This window comes from Nyctereutes procyonoides, unplaced genomic scaffold (genome assembly GCF_905146905.1).
Source record: "Nyctereutes procyonoides isolate TBG_1078 unplaced genomic scaffold, NYPRO_anot_genome, whole genome shotgun sequence".
Lineage (NCBI taxonomy): Eukaryota > Metazoa > Chordata > Mammalia > Carnivora > Canidae > Nyctereutes > Nyctereutes procyonoides.
This window is the reverse complement of record NW_026575021.1, coordinates 7,055,390-7,072,118: the sequence shown is the minus strand read 5'-3', so window position 1 is coordinate 7,072,118 and position 16,729 is coordinate 7,055,390.

The following is a 16,729-nucleotide window of genomic DNA, read 5'->3' as shown; positions in this document are numbered from 1 at the left end:
GAAGTCGAACCAACATGTTCTAAATCAAAGTTCAGCATCTTACCACAACATACTGCACCCCATAATAGCATCTTCCTGAATGTCCTAAAATAAACTTCTGGGAGCCCTGCCTTAAGCCTTCTTAAATTACTTTTCTTCATGTTTTATTAAATGCCTAATAATACTACAGCTTTTTCCATTTTGGCTAGCACTATTCGTTAAAAATGAACTTTTTTCTAATATAAACACACTTCTGCAGTAACTTATTTTTCCTGATTTTCTTCTCTATCTTCATAATTCGAAATAAATGGAATTTTTGAGTCAAGCACTTTTGCTGTGTAAATAGCTGGAGAGTCTTTGCTATCCATGAAGAAGACTCTGTTCTTTATTTCTTGTGTGCGGGATTCTGTATTGTGTCTAAAAGCCTTACCATGGTAACCTTTATGGCAACAGAAAGCATTTCCATTTCAATTCAATGCAAGTCACCAATTTAATATTAATTTTAATGTTATTTTTTTCCTTTAGAAATATGATATCACTATAAAGAGAAGTTAGACTAAGCAATGATATATAATTTACCATGCTTCAGACTTTAGAATAAAACCCAATGTGGACATCTTCTTCCAATAATACTCCATTAGTTATCAGTTGAACATATACTGGGCATTTATAAAATAATTTTTTAAAGAACTATAAGGACCTGTCATAAGTGTCAGTCATAACACTGACAAAGTGCTTTTTCCCAGAATAATGTGCTTGACAAGTCATCAATCTTAAAGCTCTAAATCAGATTTATTATGCTTTTAAGATAACACTCCCTATCACAGTAGTGCAGATTATTATGTATGGATTCTAATCTATGTGACTATCTCTTTTTTTTTTTATGATAGTCACACACACACACAGAGAGAGGCAGAGACATAGGCAGAGGGAGAAGCAGGCTCCATGCACCGGGAGCCCGACGTGGGATTCGATCCCGGGTCTCCAGGATCGCACCCTGGGCCAAAGGCAGGCGCCAAACCACTGCGCCACCCAGGGTTCCCTCTATGTGACTATCTCAGTCAGGTTGTGTGCTTCCTGAGGTCAAGGTAGCACAGGACTACATACATAATAAATGCTTATTAAGCATTGTAATAACTAAGTAATGAATCAGAGTATGGGATCATGGAATGTTGAAGCTGGAATGGGTCCCAGGCAATCTTTGGGTTTAACTACTCCTTTTTATAATCAAGGAAATTCTAATGAGCATTTGAGTATGTGCTTAGGTCAGACATTTCATGTGCATTTGTTCATAGCAGCCCCACTAAACAGATAAGGAAAGAGAATCAGAGACTTCAAGTAATGTGACCAGGATTACACACTTGCCAGTAACACTACACACTTGCTAACACTGGGACTCAAACCAAGGTGACTGGAGACCAGAGTTTCTGCTTTGATGAAGCACAGAGATAGATGTTGATTGATTTACATGAGATCTTATGGCTGGCTGCTGACAGGCCTAGACTTCAGAATGGCTGATTGCCCAGTACAGTAGCTCATTGTCAGATCCACTAGTGGGTATACTAAGTTAAAAATGAATTTCTGTCTGCTGACATTCTTGACTACAATTCCTTATTTTTATATAGTGAAATTTGAGAAGACTATACGTGTATATTACTCCTGCAAAACTGTTTCTCTGAAATGTGTATCTTAGACTGGAAAACATCAGCTTTGATTCTCTTCCATTTCTTAAATAAACCAACAGAGGCTCAGAGAGATGAAGAAAGTAATCTAAGACCTTGCCAAAAAGCCACAGCTAAGGAAAGACAAGGAAGCTAAGGAAAGATCAGGTTTCCTGCCTCCTAACACAGGGCTGCACCGCATACACATTCTGGTTCCATGTGTTGGCAGAGATCTCTGAGGTCCATGATCTATGAATCCATATTCTATACATATCCTTCTGGAACTTTCCACTTCTCAATGATATTCATTTTTATTTACAAATATTTCTGATCTCTGATTTACTCCTTATCCAATACTCTCTGTATCAGATCTAATTTATGCTCATCCTCACATTAGCTCTTTGCCACTTGCCACTTGCCACTTGCTCAGTGGAAAATTCTGGCTACCTCCACCACTGCCTCTCTTCCTAACACTGCTGAAGAAGTTCTCCTTCTTCCAAGGGGAAAGACTGGATCTGGCATGGCTTTCATTTTGTTCAGAATGGCAGCAGCCATGGCAGCTCCAATACCAAATTCATTCTTAGTAGATTCAAAGAGAAACTCTGTGCTGCAAAGCATGGAATATGGATTTCCCATTAGCTGTCCAAAATGGTCAATTAACATAACAAAAATGGAGCAAACAGGGATGCCTGGGTGGCTCAGCGGTTGAGCGCCTTCCTTCGGCCCAAGATGTGATCCTGGAGTCCCTGGATCGAGTCCCAGAATCGAGTCCCACATTGGGTCTCCACAGAGAGCCCGCTTCTCCCTCTGCCTATGTCTCTGCCTCTGTGTGTCTCTCATGAATAAATAAATAAAATCTTTTTTAAAAAATGGGGTAAACATTTTACCAATGAGAGTCAGAAGTTAGGAAGGAACCAAGAGATAAATTTATTTTCTTTCTTTCCTACAATGAATTGCCTCCGTATACAGTGGTTCCATAAAGCCTATCTGAAGACATCCTATTTGACCAAGTACCAGCTGTGTTTTCTTTTGAAGCTTTGTCCAGTGCGTAATGTTCCACCCTCCCTCTCTGCCCTCACACTCCTTTTCCCCTCACTCTCGCTGCCCTGGGGTTGCATTCCCCAATAAAACATTCTCATGAACACTTTGTCTCAGGTTCTGTTTTTTATCCAATTCATATTATAAAAGCTTACTTTTTGGAGGAACAAAACTCTTACAAACTAAAAATATCCCTTCACAAATTCAGCTGGCAATTATTTACAAGAACACTTTTTTCTGAGATGTCCTGAGTCCTGGCAATGGGGAGAGGAGACATACAGAAGGAAGCAGTAGAGGTAGAAGGTGATGGAAATGCTCATCTCAGTCCTCACTTTTATCTCCGCTTTAAAAGCAGTTAAATATCTTTGCTATTGGCAAATATTTGATATTTATTAATGAACCTAGAACCTTGAAGATCTTCAGATGAGGTGAGGAAATGGATGTGTACATTCCTCTAAAATATCTAGAATATCTAGGCTATTGTGAACTCTTTGGATTGCTGTTAAATTCAATGACAAGGGCCAGAAACTCCTTTCCCTTTGAAAGCTAGATGTTAGCCAGCCCCTCTAATCTTGGAGGAGGAAAGAAGTTTACTTTATGGAAAGAAAGGCCCAGGGAAGCAGCTGGCAACCCTCAGAACTCAAAAATGCCAGCCTCGTGGTATTAATCATGGTTTTTATTTCCTATATTTTATAATGTTTTGACATTGTGTGGACCTTACAGACTTCCCTTCTGGAGTTAGCCGAATTCTAAGGATTCTCCTTCTTTCTTCTTCTTCTTCTTCTTCTTCTTCTTCTTCTTCTTCTTCTTCTTCTTCTTCTTCTTCTTCTTCCTTCTTCTTCTTCCTTCTTCTTCTTCCTTCTTCTTCCTTCTTCTTCTTCTTCTTCTTCTTCTTCTTCTTCTTCTCCTCCTCCTCCTCCTCCTCCTCCTCCTCCTCCTCCTCCTTCTTCTTCTTCTTTTTTTTAGATTTTATTTTTAAGTAATCCCTACACTCAATATGAGGCTCAAAGGCACAACCCTAAGATCAAGAGTCGCATGCTCCATCAATTGAGCCATCCTCAGATTAGTTAATTTCTTTTTAAAAAACATTTTTTAAAAATTTATTTATTTATTTATGATAGACATAGAGAGAGAGAGAGAGGCAGAGACACAGGAGGAGGGAGAAGCAGGCTCCATGCCAGGAGCCCGACGTGGGACTCGATCCTGGGACCCCAGGATCGCGCCCTGGGCCAAAGGCAAGCGCCAAACCACTGAGCCACCCAGGGATCCCCCAGATTAGTTAATTTCTAAAGATAGCAAACAACTCACCCAGGAGCATGCCCTTATATGCAAACCAATCAACTCAAAGCTCACACCCCAGTTTCTTTTTTAAAAAAAGATTTTGTTTATTTATTCATGAGACACACAGAGAGAGAAAGAGAGTCAGAGACACAGGCAGAGGGAGAAGCAGGCTCCCTGCAGGGAGCCCGACATGGGACTCGATCAGGGGACTGGATCCGGGGACTGGATCCGAGGACTCCAGGATCAAGCCCTGGGCTGAAGACTGTGCTAAACCGCTGAGCCACTCGGGCTGCCCCCAATCACTTTCTTTATCAAACTCTCACTCACCAAGTCAGTATTCCCCCTGTCTTAAATCCAGTACTTGATGGTTAGAGACCACTTCCAGGGGATCCCTGGGTGGCGCAGCGGTTTAGCACCTGCCTTTGGCCCAGGGCGCGATCCTGGAGACCCGGGATCGAGTCCCACGTCGGGCTCCCGGTGCATAGAGCCTGCTTCTCCCTCTGCTTGTGTCTCTGCCTCTCTCTCTCTCTCTCTCTCTCTCTCTCTCTCTCTCTCTCTCTCCCCCCCTCTCCCTCACTGTGTGCCTATCATAAATAAATAAAATTTAAAAAAGAATAGAGACCACTTCCATAGCCCAGAGCCTATTCAAAACCACCTGATCCTAATAACATGCCCTCCCTTGCCTTTCCTGAAGACACCACGGCAGAGGCTTGTACCCATGCTTTCTCCTCTTCTGCTTCCTGACCCACGCTGATGCCTCATGTTGTCCCACATGGGATCTATGTCTCCTTATTCCAGAGGTCTGTGAATGTGAACATCTTCCTTCATGAAAGCTATGTCTGTGTCTGTGTGATTTACCATGCCTGATTAAAAACAATCCCAACTACGTTCTCAAGACACAGGCTAAATAGCACTCCATCTCAGAGACCTGACTTTCAGTCTTTCAGTTGCATGGGGCCTCTTCTATAAGTTTCTAAGTCTTAACAATTTCAACCTCTTTCCTTTGCTTCCCCGGTCCTCGAGGGTGGGGTTGTTGCTTTCTGCAGCTGCTTCATCCAGGACACGGGGCTTCTTTTAGCCTTTCAGTTAAAGATTCTTCTTACCTGGGGATCCCTGGGTGGTGCAGCGGTTTGGCGCCTGCCTTTGGCCCAGGGCACGATCCTGGAGACCCGGGATCGAATCCCACGTCGGGCTCCCGGTACATGGAGCCTGCTTCTCCCTCTGCCTGTGTCTCTGCCTCTCTCTCTCTCTCTCTCTCTCTCTCTGTGTGTGTGTGTGTGACTATCATAAATAAATAAAAATTTAAAAAAAAAGATTCTTCTTACCTAGTCAACAGTTCTTCATATTAAATTTTCTCTGTCAAAATAACTTTTGTGTTTTCTGCCTCTTGACTAGACCCTGATGAATACAAAATTTTATGGTTAATTCTGGCATTTGGGTTTGCATCAGAGCTTAATAATTTATCAATAGCTCATGAGATATTGCCAAGGGAGGGGGGAGGTGTATGTGGAATAAGCCCAGCCAGTAAAAATTCTGGGAAATCAAAGAGATTCGGATCAACTTATGATGTGTCATTCTCAAGAAAATAATACTAAATTCCTCATACTTGCCAATTCCTCATCTTATGTAGCGATGATATTCTAAATCTTCACTTTTTATTAAATCAATACAGAAGACATATCCAAGCCTCTATTGTCAACAAAGGTCATGGTACACTTCTAATCTTATGAAAAATACAGAGGATTTCAAAAACATATGACTTTGTGATTGGGCTGCTGTAACAAAATAATATAAACTGGGTGGATTATCAATAAACACTTATTTTGCACAGTTCTGGAGGCTGGAAATGTGAGATCAGAGAGCCAATATGGTCAGGTTCTGGTGAGAGCCCTTGGTTGCAGACATCTCTTTGCATCCTCACATGGAGGAGAGAGTGAACTATCTCTCTAGCCTCCTTTTATAAGGGCATTATTCCCATCATGAGGGCTCTACTCTCATGACCAAAATACCCCCCCAAAGACACCACCTCCAAATACCTTCATATTGGGAGTGAGGATTTAACATCTGAATTTGGGACATAAACATTCAATCCACAGCAATATATATAATAGAGAACAAGATCTTTCGGAAGATGACAAACTTCTCAATTATATCCTCATGTTCCTAGCACATGATAATTGCTCAGTTATGCCGCCTATTATTGTGATCATGGGTAATGGGAAATACACGAGTTCCTTGCTTATCAAAAGTTTTCACTAAACCACTTTGCTTTCTATGAGAGAACTACATTATTACCTGTTTTTCCTAACTGAAAGAAATCCAAAGAATATTTTCACTGTTATGAAGAGGGAGTGAAAAACAAAAATAGCATTCTGCACTGAGCCATTACAGAGGCTCAGTACACCCCAAGAAGTAAAAGTGGAACAACCAAGACCCTCCCCAGGAACTACATTCAGCATCTCAGTTTCAAGCTGCCATGATTTTGAACTGTGCCTGTGACATCTGCACTTTATCATTATTTATTTTGTGTATCTATCAGCAAGATGTGTCCTAAAGTATAAGAATGCCTAAGAGAGGTTATTTTTGGGGTCTGAGAATGCTCAAAAATTTTTCCCTATAAATTAAAGATTGCCTCATTGCTCTTCTCCATTTAGGCTTATAAAAGTTTGTATAGGAATTTCTACTTTCAGATAGGGGAAAGATGCACTCTGGAGCAGGTGGCCAAGTACCAGGGTTCTAATCCAGGTATACTACTGCATACTGCATACTGACTCAATAACCTTGGGAAAAGCATGAAGTGCTCTAAGTCTTGGTTTCTTTATCTGTCAAATGGCATTATTTTTTAAATTTTTTTTATTGAAGTTTGATTTGCCCACATATACTGTCAAATGGGATTATTAACACTAATTACTCCACCTACTTTATAAACGTACTCAATTCACTAAATATTTATGGATCACCTATCAGTAAGGTCTTATGCTAGACATTCCATGATATATGAAGAGAAGTGAAACATGTTCCCTGCCCTCAAGAAGCTGATAAACCAGTATTTTTCTATCATTTAACAAACAGTTGTGAAATCCCTCCTATCAAGCACTGTACTGGAAACTAAGAATATAAAGATGTCTCAAATACAGTTCTTTCTTTCACAGGGCTTATAATATGATAGAGAGATAAAAACAAAGGCACAGATAACTAGAACAAGAGGTAGAGCAGGCAATGAAAAGTTGAAACAAATCAGGAGGGGCTTGGTGTATCTGGTGCCATTTGAACTGACCATGAACAAAAACCTGAAAGAAGAAAAATGAAGGGAATGACTAAAAGAGTGAGCCCAGTTAGCTGTCATTAAAGCCTGAAGTGGAGTGGAGGTGGTGGAAATCAGAGAGAAGGAATGAATATAAGTGATATTAGATGAACCATGCTTGGAAATCCACATAGGACAATTATAATAGTAACTGAGATTTATGGCTGAGCATACAACAGTGAATAAGGTGGGTGTGGCCTTTGTTTTCAAGGTACTTTAGGTTTGGCTGGGAATATAAATAATTTTAAAAGTTCCTTGATAACGGTCTCTGAAAATATAGTTTAGAAATACAACATTGGAAGCTCAGTGAGGTTGACAGATCAGGAAATAATTGCCATTGAAAACATGGTTTGTTATATTCACAGATCCCAAGAGGAGGGGACACTCATGCCACACCATAGGGGGGACACACAGGGAAGCTCCAGGGTCTGTTACGAGGCAGAGGAAGGGGGGAAAACATGGACAAGAGTCTATATTGTGGTTTTCACAGGAAGAAATGGATGAGGCAGGGTAAGCAGGTTTGGGATTAGCTAGTTTGATTAATTTCAGTGGGCTCTGGGACTTAGGAGCTTTTCCCAGATGCCTGGTACTTGGCCCTGGGTTGATTATGGCAGGCAGCCCTGTGTAAGAGAGCCTGATAAGGAAAGTGATGGAGGTATGACCCCTCCAGGGTCAACAAGCCTCAAAAAAACAAACAAACAAAAAAAAAAAAAAAACAAGCCTCCAGATATCAAAGCATCAGAATACAGAGAAGTAAAACTCATGGTTCATACAATCTCCTAAAAAGTAGGGGAGTTAATTTAGGTTTTTTTATCCCTGGCATCCACCACAATACTTTCTATATGATACAGAAAGACTCCATAAATGTTTGTTGAACAATCAGGTTAAGATATCCCTTCTTTGAGGCCCTTGCGGGGCTCAGTGGTTGAGCATCTACCTTTGGCTCATGTCGTGATCCAGGGTCCTAGGATGGAGTCCCGCATCAGGCTCCCCACAGGGAGCCTGCTTCTCACTCTGCCTATGTCTCTGCCTCTCTCTGTGTGTCTTTCATGAATAAATGAATAATAAAATCTTAAAAAATATATGTATTTCCCTTCTTTGACTCTTGAACTTTATTGAAGTTGGAAAACTGTAACACTTCATTGAGCATCAACTCAGTGGTCACCTTGTTCTGGAGGTCCTCTTTAGATTCCTCGGACTAAGCTGGGCACCCCTGTAATGCATACTGCAATGCCTAGCCCCAATCCCCTTCCAGCAAAGGAGGGCTGATAGCAGACAGCCTTCAGAGATTGCCCTCAGGAGACTGTGAATCAAAGTTAAATAAATAAATGATCCTTTTAAAAATTAAAGATACTATTCAAACCAAAAATGAAAAGTGAATAATATTTCTTTTATGGCAAAGCTACTTTGTATTCTGGTTAGTATTCTTTCAATTTCAAGAGATAGAAACCCAACTTGAATTTGCTTAAAGAAAGAAAAAGAGAATTTATTAGTAATATAACTGAAAAACACTCTTCAGTCATGGCTGCTCTCCATGTTCATTTGTCTCTCATATCTATTTATCTCTATGTATGACCTAATATATTTTTTTTAAACTGAAAATAGCCTTTCTGTGCCTGGGGACAATGGCCTCAAACAGCTCCAGCTTACCTTATACTTATAGCTCTTGATCCAGTGGGGGGAGGGGGAACATCTTTATTTATTTATTTATTTATTTATTTATTTATTTATTTATTTATTTATTTATTTTCTTTCTAGAAACTCTACATAAATTTCAGAGGAAACTATTGAATCCAGTCTGGAGACAGCAACTACACTGGTTCCTTGAACAGGGGATAGGTACAAAACAGCAGTTACTAACTTTAGACTGAGGACAGATGAACAATAAATAACTAAGGACTAAAGGAGTCCCCTCCTTGGCAAGAATGAGATTCAGGCCTTTGAAAAAGGCGTAGCTAATACAGGAACCAGAAGCTTACTGGTAGTAAAAGAAACTTTCTACAGGGTGCTGGCCTGGGCCAGCCTAGCCAGGGCCAGTCTACAGAAGCAGCTTGCCATCATGGGAGGGTGTGGACAGGCTCCAACTGGTCTCCGGAAGAAATCTATTGTTGCCAGAGAGTATGGGCCCAGGGTATAGCTAGAATTCCCCTGTGTAACCACTAGGCTTCCACCCTAAATAACAGTAATAATGGATCACCAGAACCTGGAAGGGACTGATCTTTCTGCTGCTGTTGCTTTACAGGATCACTTCATTGCCCTCTACTGACAAAGTTTAACATTCTACTAGCTGGCAGGTGAAAGAGATATTCACAGGGCCCAGCTTCAAGATTACAGAGCAAGGTGTGGATTTGATGCTGAGAGACAATTAGGCACTATTCTGCACATATGCACATATGATTCTAATCATATGCACAGCCCTGAACCACTCACTGTGACTAGGGGAAGGAGTATTCTCATTAGCTAAGACTAGGCCAGACTCGTGCTCATGCCTCTACAGTGGTCAAGCACGTGGCAGGGGGAACAGTCCCACTGTCACACATGGGATGGCTTCTCCATGGAAAAGATGGATTCTTCTACCAGAAGAAAGGAGAGTGCTAGGCAAAGAGGAAAAGTAGAGGGACACCTGGGTGGCCCAGCGGTTGAGCACCTGCCTTCAGCCCAGGGCGTGATCCCAGAGTCCCAGGATCAAGTCCCACATCAGGTTCCCTGCATGGAGCCTGCTTCTCCCTCTGCCTGTGTCTCTGCCTCTCTCTCTTTCTGTGTCTCTCATGAATAAACAAACAAAAAAAAATTTATTTTATTTTTTATTTATTTATTTTTTATTTATGATAGGCACACAGTGAGAGAGAGAGAGAGGCAGAGACACAGGCAGAGGGAGAAGCAGGCTCCATGCACCGGGAGCCCGATGTGGGATTCGATCCCGGGTCTCCAGGATCGTGCCCTGGGCCAAAGGCAGGTGCCAAACTGCTGCGCCACCCAGGGATCCCCCCAAAAAATATTTTTTTAAAAAAAGAAAAATTAGATATCCTTTGTATGTTTTATGTTGACCTGTGTAGGTCCAGTTCCATTTTTAGAGGAAAAGGAAAACCATGACTTTTCCTTAGGACTGACAACTGCATTTTAATTCATTTAAGACATATTTATCATGCATCTGCTGTGAGAGGAGCTCATCCTTACTAGTCCTGAAGTACTGGTATCTTTGTGGACACAGGTTGAATTGAAAAGTCTAAGAATGGGAATCCCTGGGTGGTGCAGCAGTTTAGCGCCTGCCTTTGGCCCAGGGTGCGATCCTGGAGACCCGGGATCGAATCCCACGTCGGGCTCCCGGTGCATGGAGCCTGCTTCTCCCTCTGCCTGTGTCTCTGCCTCTCTCTCTCTCTGTGTGTGTGTGTGTGTGTGTGTGACTATCATGGATAAATAAAAAATTTTTTTGAAAAGTCTAAGAATGTAAAAGCGGTTGAAAAACAAATTGAAACAAGAAAAGAGTACCTTTATTTACAGATTAATATGTCCTAAGAAATATATCTACACCTAGCAAAGTTTTTAAATCTACTCATGGTCAAGTTGCAACAAGGCAGTATGGCCAAGTGGTTCAGAACACAAATTATAGAGTAAGACTGCCTGCATTCAAATCCAGCTCCATTACAAAGTAAGATTGGGCAAGTAACTGGTAACTTGTGTGAAAGTTTTCTCATATGTAAAACTGGAATAACAATAATAACCACCTCATAGGACTATTGGAAAGATTAAAATAAGCTAACATTTATAAAGGTTTTAGAACAGCACCTGGCACATAGTAGGCACACAGTTGGACATCAAGTAATGTGAGTTTCTCTCTATTAACTAATTTGAAAACCCATTCTCTCCAAAATACAAAAAAAAAAACTTGCTTGAAAAAAATCTAACTGCTACATATATACATATATATATTAGCACCCATTCTATAGAAATAATCTTATTATTTTCAATACCATATGACATTGAGATATCCTCTTTATGAATATAAATCATATATTCCATGGAATCAAATAAAGCCAAACAAAAACTTGTTCTTGGTGTTATTCTGCACCATACAGAAGAAAATAGAAAACTTTTCCTTATACCCTTTCTTTAAAGGTTTGTAAAATTGTGTGCAAAGGTGAAATCTTCCATGAAATTAAATTTGTGTATATATCTTGTCAAAAGAATATTTTTATAAGAGTGCTTTTAGAGTTTCTTTTTTTTCTTTTTCACTTTTAAAAGGAAACTGCTTCTATAAGTCCAATGTTTTAAAATGACACTAGAACATTCTGAGCAAGAAATGTACTCCATCTCTGGCTGAGTCAGAGAAACCTTTTCTTAATGAGGACTCTGGCACTGACTGTGAACCACTGAAGCCTTCCTATTGTGACATATTCTGCAATATTAGTGATAAACTGAAGTCCGAGATATCAAGTATCTCAGCAAGTCCTCATCAGTGAATGTTAGAATGTCGGGGAAGGGCAGGCACAAAAGAAGACATTGCATTCTTTTCCTCTCAGAGATAGGGCTGTATTCTCTAATAACTCTTATAACAGAGCTATGGGACTACTTGGAGCACCCATAACTGGAAGAAAACAAATGAAAACAAGAGAAAACACCAAAGTACATCTATTTGGAATCGATACTAAATCATCTATCCTAAATACATTTACCCTAGATCATCAAAGTGTGCATACATACACACACGCACACACACACACACACACACATGCATACACACTGACCTAGTCCATTCAGGCCACTATAACAAAATACCGTAGATTGGGTGGCTCAAACACAAAACATTTATTCCTCACATTTCTGGAGGCTTGGGAAGTCCAACACCAAGACACTAGCAGATTTGGTGTCTGGTGAGAGCCTGCTTCCTGTTTCTTTTTCCTGTTTCCTCCTCATGGAAGCAACAAGGAAGTTCTCTAGGGTCTCTTTTATGATTGTCCCATCCATGAAGATTCCATTCTCATGACTTAATCAACTCTTAAAGGCTGTTCCTCCTAATGCTATCACATTGGGAGTTAGGATTTCAACATAAGAATTTAGGGGGAAGGACATACATTTTAGAGCATTGCACACTCACACATACACACGAACATATTAGACTAGAAATACCAAGAACTACTTTAATTAAAGAACAAATATTTCTTGGATTAAGTAAAATATGATACAGAAATATAATTTTTTATGTTTAAAAAAGATGAAAAATTTTGATACCAACATTGTCCTGATTCCTACAAATAAAAGTTTAAGAAATAAAACACAGAACTGACCATTTTCAATCTGTGTGTAAACTAACATAAAAAGACATCATGTTCAAAACTTTCATAACGAAAAAGATTGTTTTAGTAACATTTTATTACTAAAGACATTCTTACCAAAGGTGGAAGCAGTAAATGTGGGACAGAGATGTATTATCCTCTTTGTCAAGCATTAAGGTGGGCTACCATATTTCCACAGAATACTGTTTCCTCATAAGGAAAATGGGAACAATCATATATTTATCTACCCTTAGCTTTGTTGGAGACTAAGTAAAACAATGTGTATTGCAAACGCCACACTCAGAGCCTGGCATTGATTAGTGCTGATAAACAGTATTTTCTCTTCTCTCCTGGAGGACATTCTAGGATTTAGTGATGTGAGGACATACACAACCACAGCCTTTTGCTTAAGCAAAGGGGCTTTGGGATGTGGATCTGGAAAGAAGACACAGAGTTGGGGGTCTAGCCTGTATTCACCGTGTTTACTACTATCTCATCATGCACCTACACAGCAGCCTTAAGAAGAGCAGAACGTTGGTCAACAAATTCCCAAGTAGGCCAACTCTGTAATTTCAAGGAACAATTACGTTAGCCCTGAGCTCAGGGCAAACCTACATTCCTATAATTTATGAATGTGCAAAAGAGAAAAAGTATTATCTCTTGCACACATTATTATCCTTTTTTTCAAAAGATTTTATTTATTTATTTATTTATTTATTTATTTATTTATTTATTTATTTATTTAAGACACAGAGAGAGAGGCAGAGACATAGGCAGAGGGAGAAGCAGGCTCCATTCAGGAAGCCTGACGTGGGACTTGATAGGATCGAGTCTCCAGGATCACTCCCAGGGCTGAAGGCAGCGCTAAACCGCTGAGCCACTGGGGCTCTCCCTACACATAATTAACCTGTTAGTGATGGACAAGTAGGACACCTACTCCTAGATACCTTACGCAAGTAATTCTATGGTGGCAAGAAAATGTAAAATTTTTAAAGACTAGGTTGAGAAATGGTTAAAGTAAAATTCCAAAACTGAAAATTGAAAAAGAAGTAGTCCCTTGGTCTCTGAAAAAAAAATCTAGAAATAAAAAAGATCTGGACTGTTTACAGACTTAGAAATGATAGTCACCTCTTCCAGTTGGGGGTTGTATAGAATCCAGGTTTCAGTTCTGCAGTTAACACAAAAGTGAATTAATCTGTGAGTTTTATAGGACTCCCAAGGAGACCTTTCTTCTGAGTAATTTGCCTCCCTGTACACCAGCTAAGCTATATCTACAGACACATAAGTTTCATTACTTTACCCAGGATGGTGGACTGGCTGGACCTCATAATGAATCAGTGAGGTATTTAAAAACTCCTCCTCCAGGGACACCTGGCTCAATATGTTGAGTGTCAAACTCTTGATTTCAGGTTAGGTCATTATATTGGGGTCATGGAATCAAGCCCAAAGTCAAGTTTCATGATCCACGTGGAGTCTGCTTGGGATTCTCTACCTCTCCCTCTACCCCTCCTCCTCACTCTCTCTCTGTCTCTCTTTCTCTCTCCCAAATAAATAAATAAATGTTTTTTTTAATTTCCTTCTCCATAGGAAATACATTTAGGGGATGTTGGAGTTTTAAAAATAAGGGTTTCCAGAAAAATGCCATTAATTCCCAATGGTTTCCTTATCATATTCCCCACTGACAATTCCATTGCATTTCAGAAAACAAATTCATAGACTAGAATAATCTTTGGCCATGAGGAAAAAATGTTTTTATAGCTCTATAAAATATCTTTTTTTTTATAAAATATCTTTTTAAAAAATCTTAAGTAATCTCTATGCCCAACATGAGGCTTGAATTCATGACCTTGAGTTCGAGTCACATGCTCTACCAACTGAGCCAGCCAGACACCCATTATAATTCTCTTAGATATCTTAGTGAACACTATGGGGGTCTATTTCGTTATTTTTCCATCATCTCTTCTGTTGATGTTAGTTTCCAAAAGTTTTGTACTATATTCCTATCAACTGACAAAGAAATTAGGGTCTCTGGAGATTCTGCTTGTTTCCATTTTTGAGGAATTGCCATTTGTAATTCTTTTAAGCCTGAATCCTTTGATTCTTTATAACGTAGATAATGTTTTGATAGATTGGTCTTACAGAAAGATTCAGAACCTTAAAAAATATTTATTAGCACTATAATATGACTTTTCCCTTAAGACTGTCAAACAAATCAATACAATAAGAATATTCTAACCAATTGGCAAATCATTCCTGAACACACTTGTTGATAGCAAATATTTCAATTTGGAACTATGTCAGCTTCTGAACATCTCATTTCAACATTACTTAAGGCCATCCTGGAATATATAGCCACTCTTCTCTTAAGAACGTTCAGAGAAAGTTGTAGTATTCCTGCGGAAGTGCAGTTGAGACCTTCACAGCTAAAGTGCATGCATTCATGGCAACAAGAGCAAATGGATATTGATACTGAATACATCGTTGGTAAAGACTAATAACTGTCCACTCCAGCTATGAGGATATATAACTGCAAAATCAGCTATGCAAAAATGAAAGAAAGTTATTATAAGACTATTTGATTCACTTTTTTGTTCTTTTCATAAATATTTACAAATAAATTGAGTGAATAAATGAATGCAAGAATGTTGATAATGTGCTAGACACTGCATATCACATATCCTGGTTGTATGGTAAGCAGAAGAAACATGGTTCCTGCCCTCATAAAACTTACACTATAACAGGAGAGAAAAAATTTTTTTTTAATTCCATAAACAAGCATCTTATTAAATTTCAATAACAATGCTGTTGATAAGCATTCTGACTGTCATACCAGTTTTTTGTTGTTGTTATTGTTCTCCATAGAGGACTAAAACACCTAGGAAATAATTAATAAACTGTATATAATGTCTTCTAAAAATCTCCCTGTAGGTCCATTATCTCATTCCCTAGATGGAAGTGGAAAGTAGTTATGTCATTACCTCCACCTTCCACCTTTGATATCCAATTAGGTACCATGGCTTATTGATTTTATCATCCAAATATATCTTACATTCAAGTCCTCTTCTCCATTTTTTTTAGAGAAGGGAAGAAGGAGAAGGACAGAAAGAATCTCAAGCAGGCTCCACACCCAGCGTGGAGGCTGACATGGCACTCAATCTCAGAATCCTGACTTCATGACCTAAACTGAAATCCAGAGTCGGATGCTGAGCCAAAAGAGCCACTCAGGCACCCCACCCTCTTCTCCATTTCTATATCCAAAAGCATAACATTAGTTCTCTGGTAGTCTACCACGTTGTTTTACTACAGCCCCAGAATCACAAACAGATTAGGAGATATTAAAGTAGGAAAAGACCCTAGATATCACTCTTCAGATGAAGAAACTGAGGTTCAGCGAGACAAATGTCCCACCCAGGACCCCATAGTTCAGTCTAGCCCCAGCCATGCCATTAATTTTTCTTTAGAGCAGCTAATTTGGAAGCCATAGAACACTATTCATTGCCTGCCTTTCCCAACCTCTTCCTCCTTGTTAGAAAATCCTGTTTCCCATGGTAGGAACCAAAAATGACAAGTACTTGTTTCCTAAGGATGGCCATGTGACCCAATCTTGGGCACCAAGATATAGAGGGAAGTCTCTGGCTGGTTTCTGAGAGTTTGCTTCTGACATAAAGAGAAATCAAGAAGAGCTACCAATCCCTGACTCCCTTTCTTCCTTTCTTGGAGCTGAACAATAGCAGCCTAAGGACAAAAAGCCAACAGCTGAGGATTGGAAGAATCAAAACACTTGGGACCCTCTATGAGCCCTGAGCTAACTTTGAAACTGCCTACTTGCAGACATTTTATTGTGAGACATTATTTGAAGTCTTCCCTACTTACAACTTTATGTCATATGTTCTGTAACTTGCAGCTGAGTGCACACCGAATGGCCGCTGCTTTATTTCTTTATTTTCCCTCTTTCCCTCTAAAATCTACAGGAGCAGGGAATTGACTTGTTATTTTCATTGTGTCTTCCCAGTTCCTAGAACAGAGCCTGGCCCAAAATCAGCCCTTGAGAAATATTTGTTGAATGGATGAATGTCCCCAACACCTTCACTGGCTCTCTACTCCTACGGAATAAAATCCAAAGGATTAATCTGGCATTCAATGCCCTTCCTGATCTGGCCCCAATCTATCTTTCCAGTCTTATCTTTTACTTT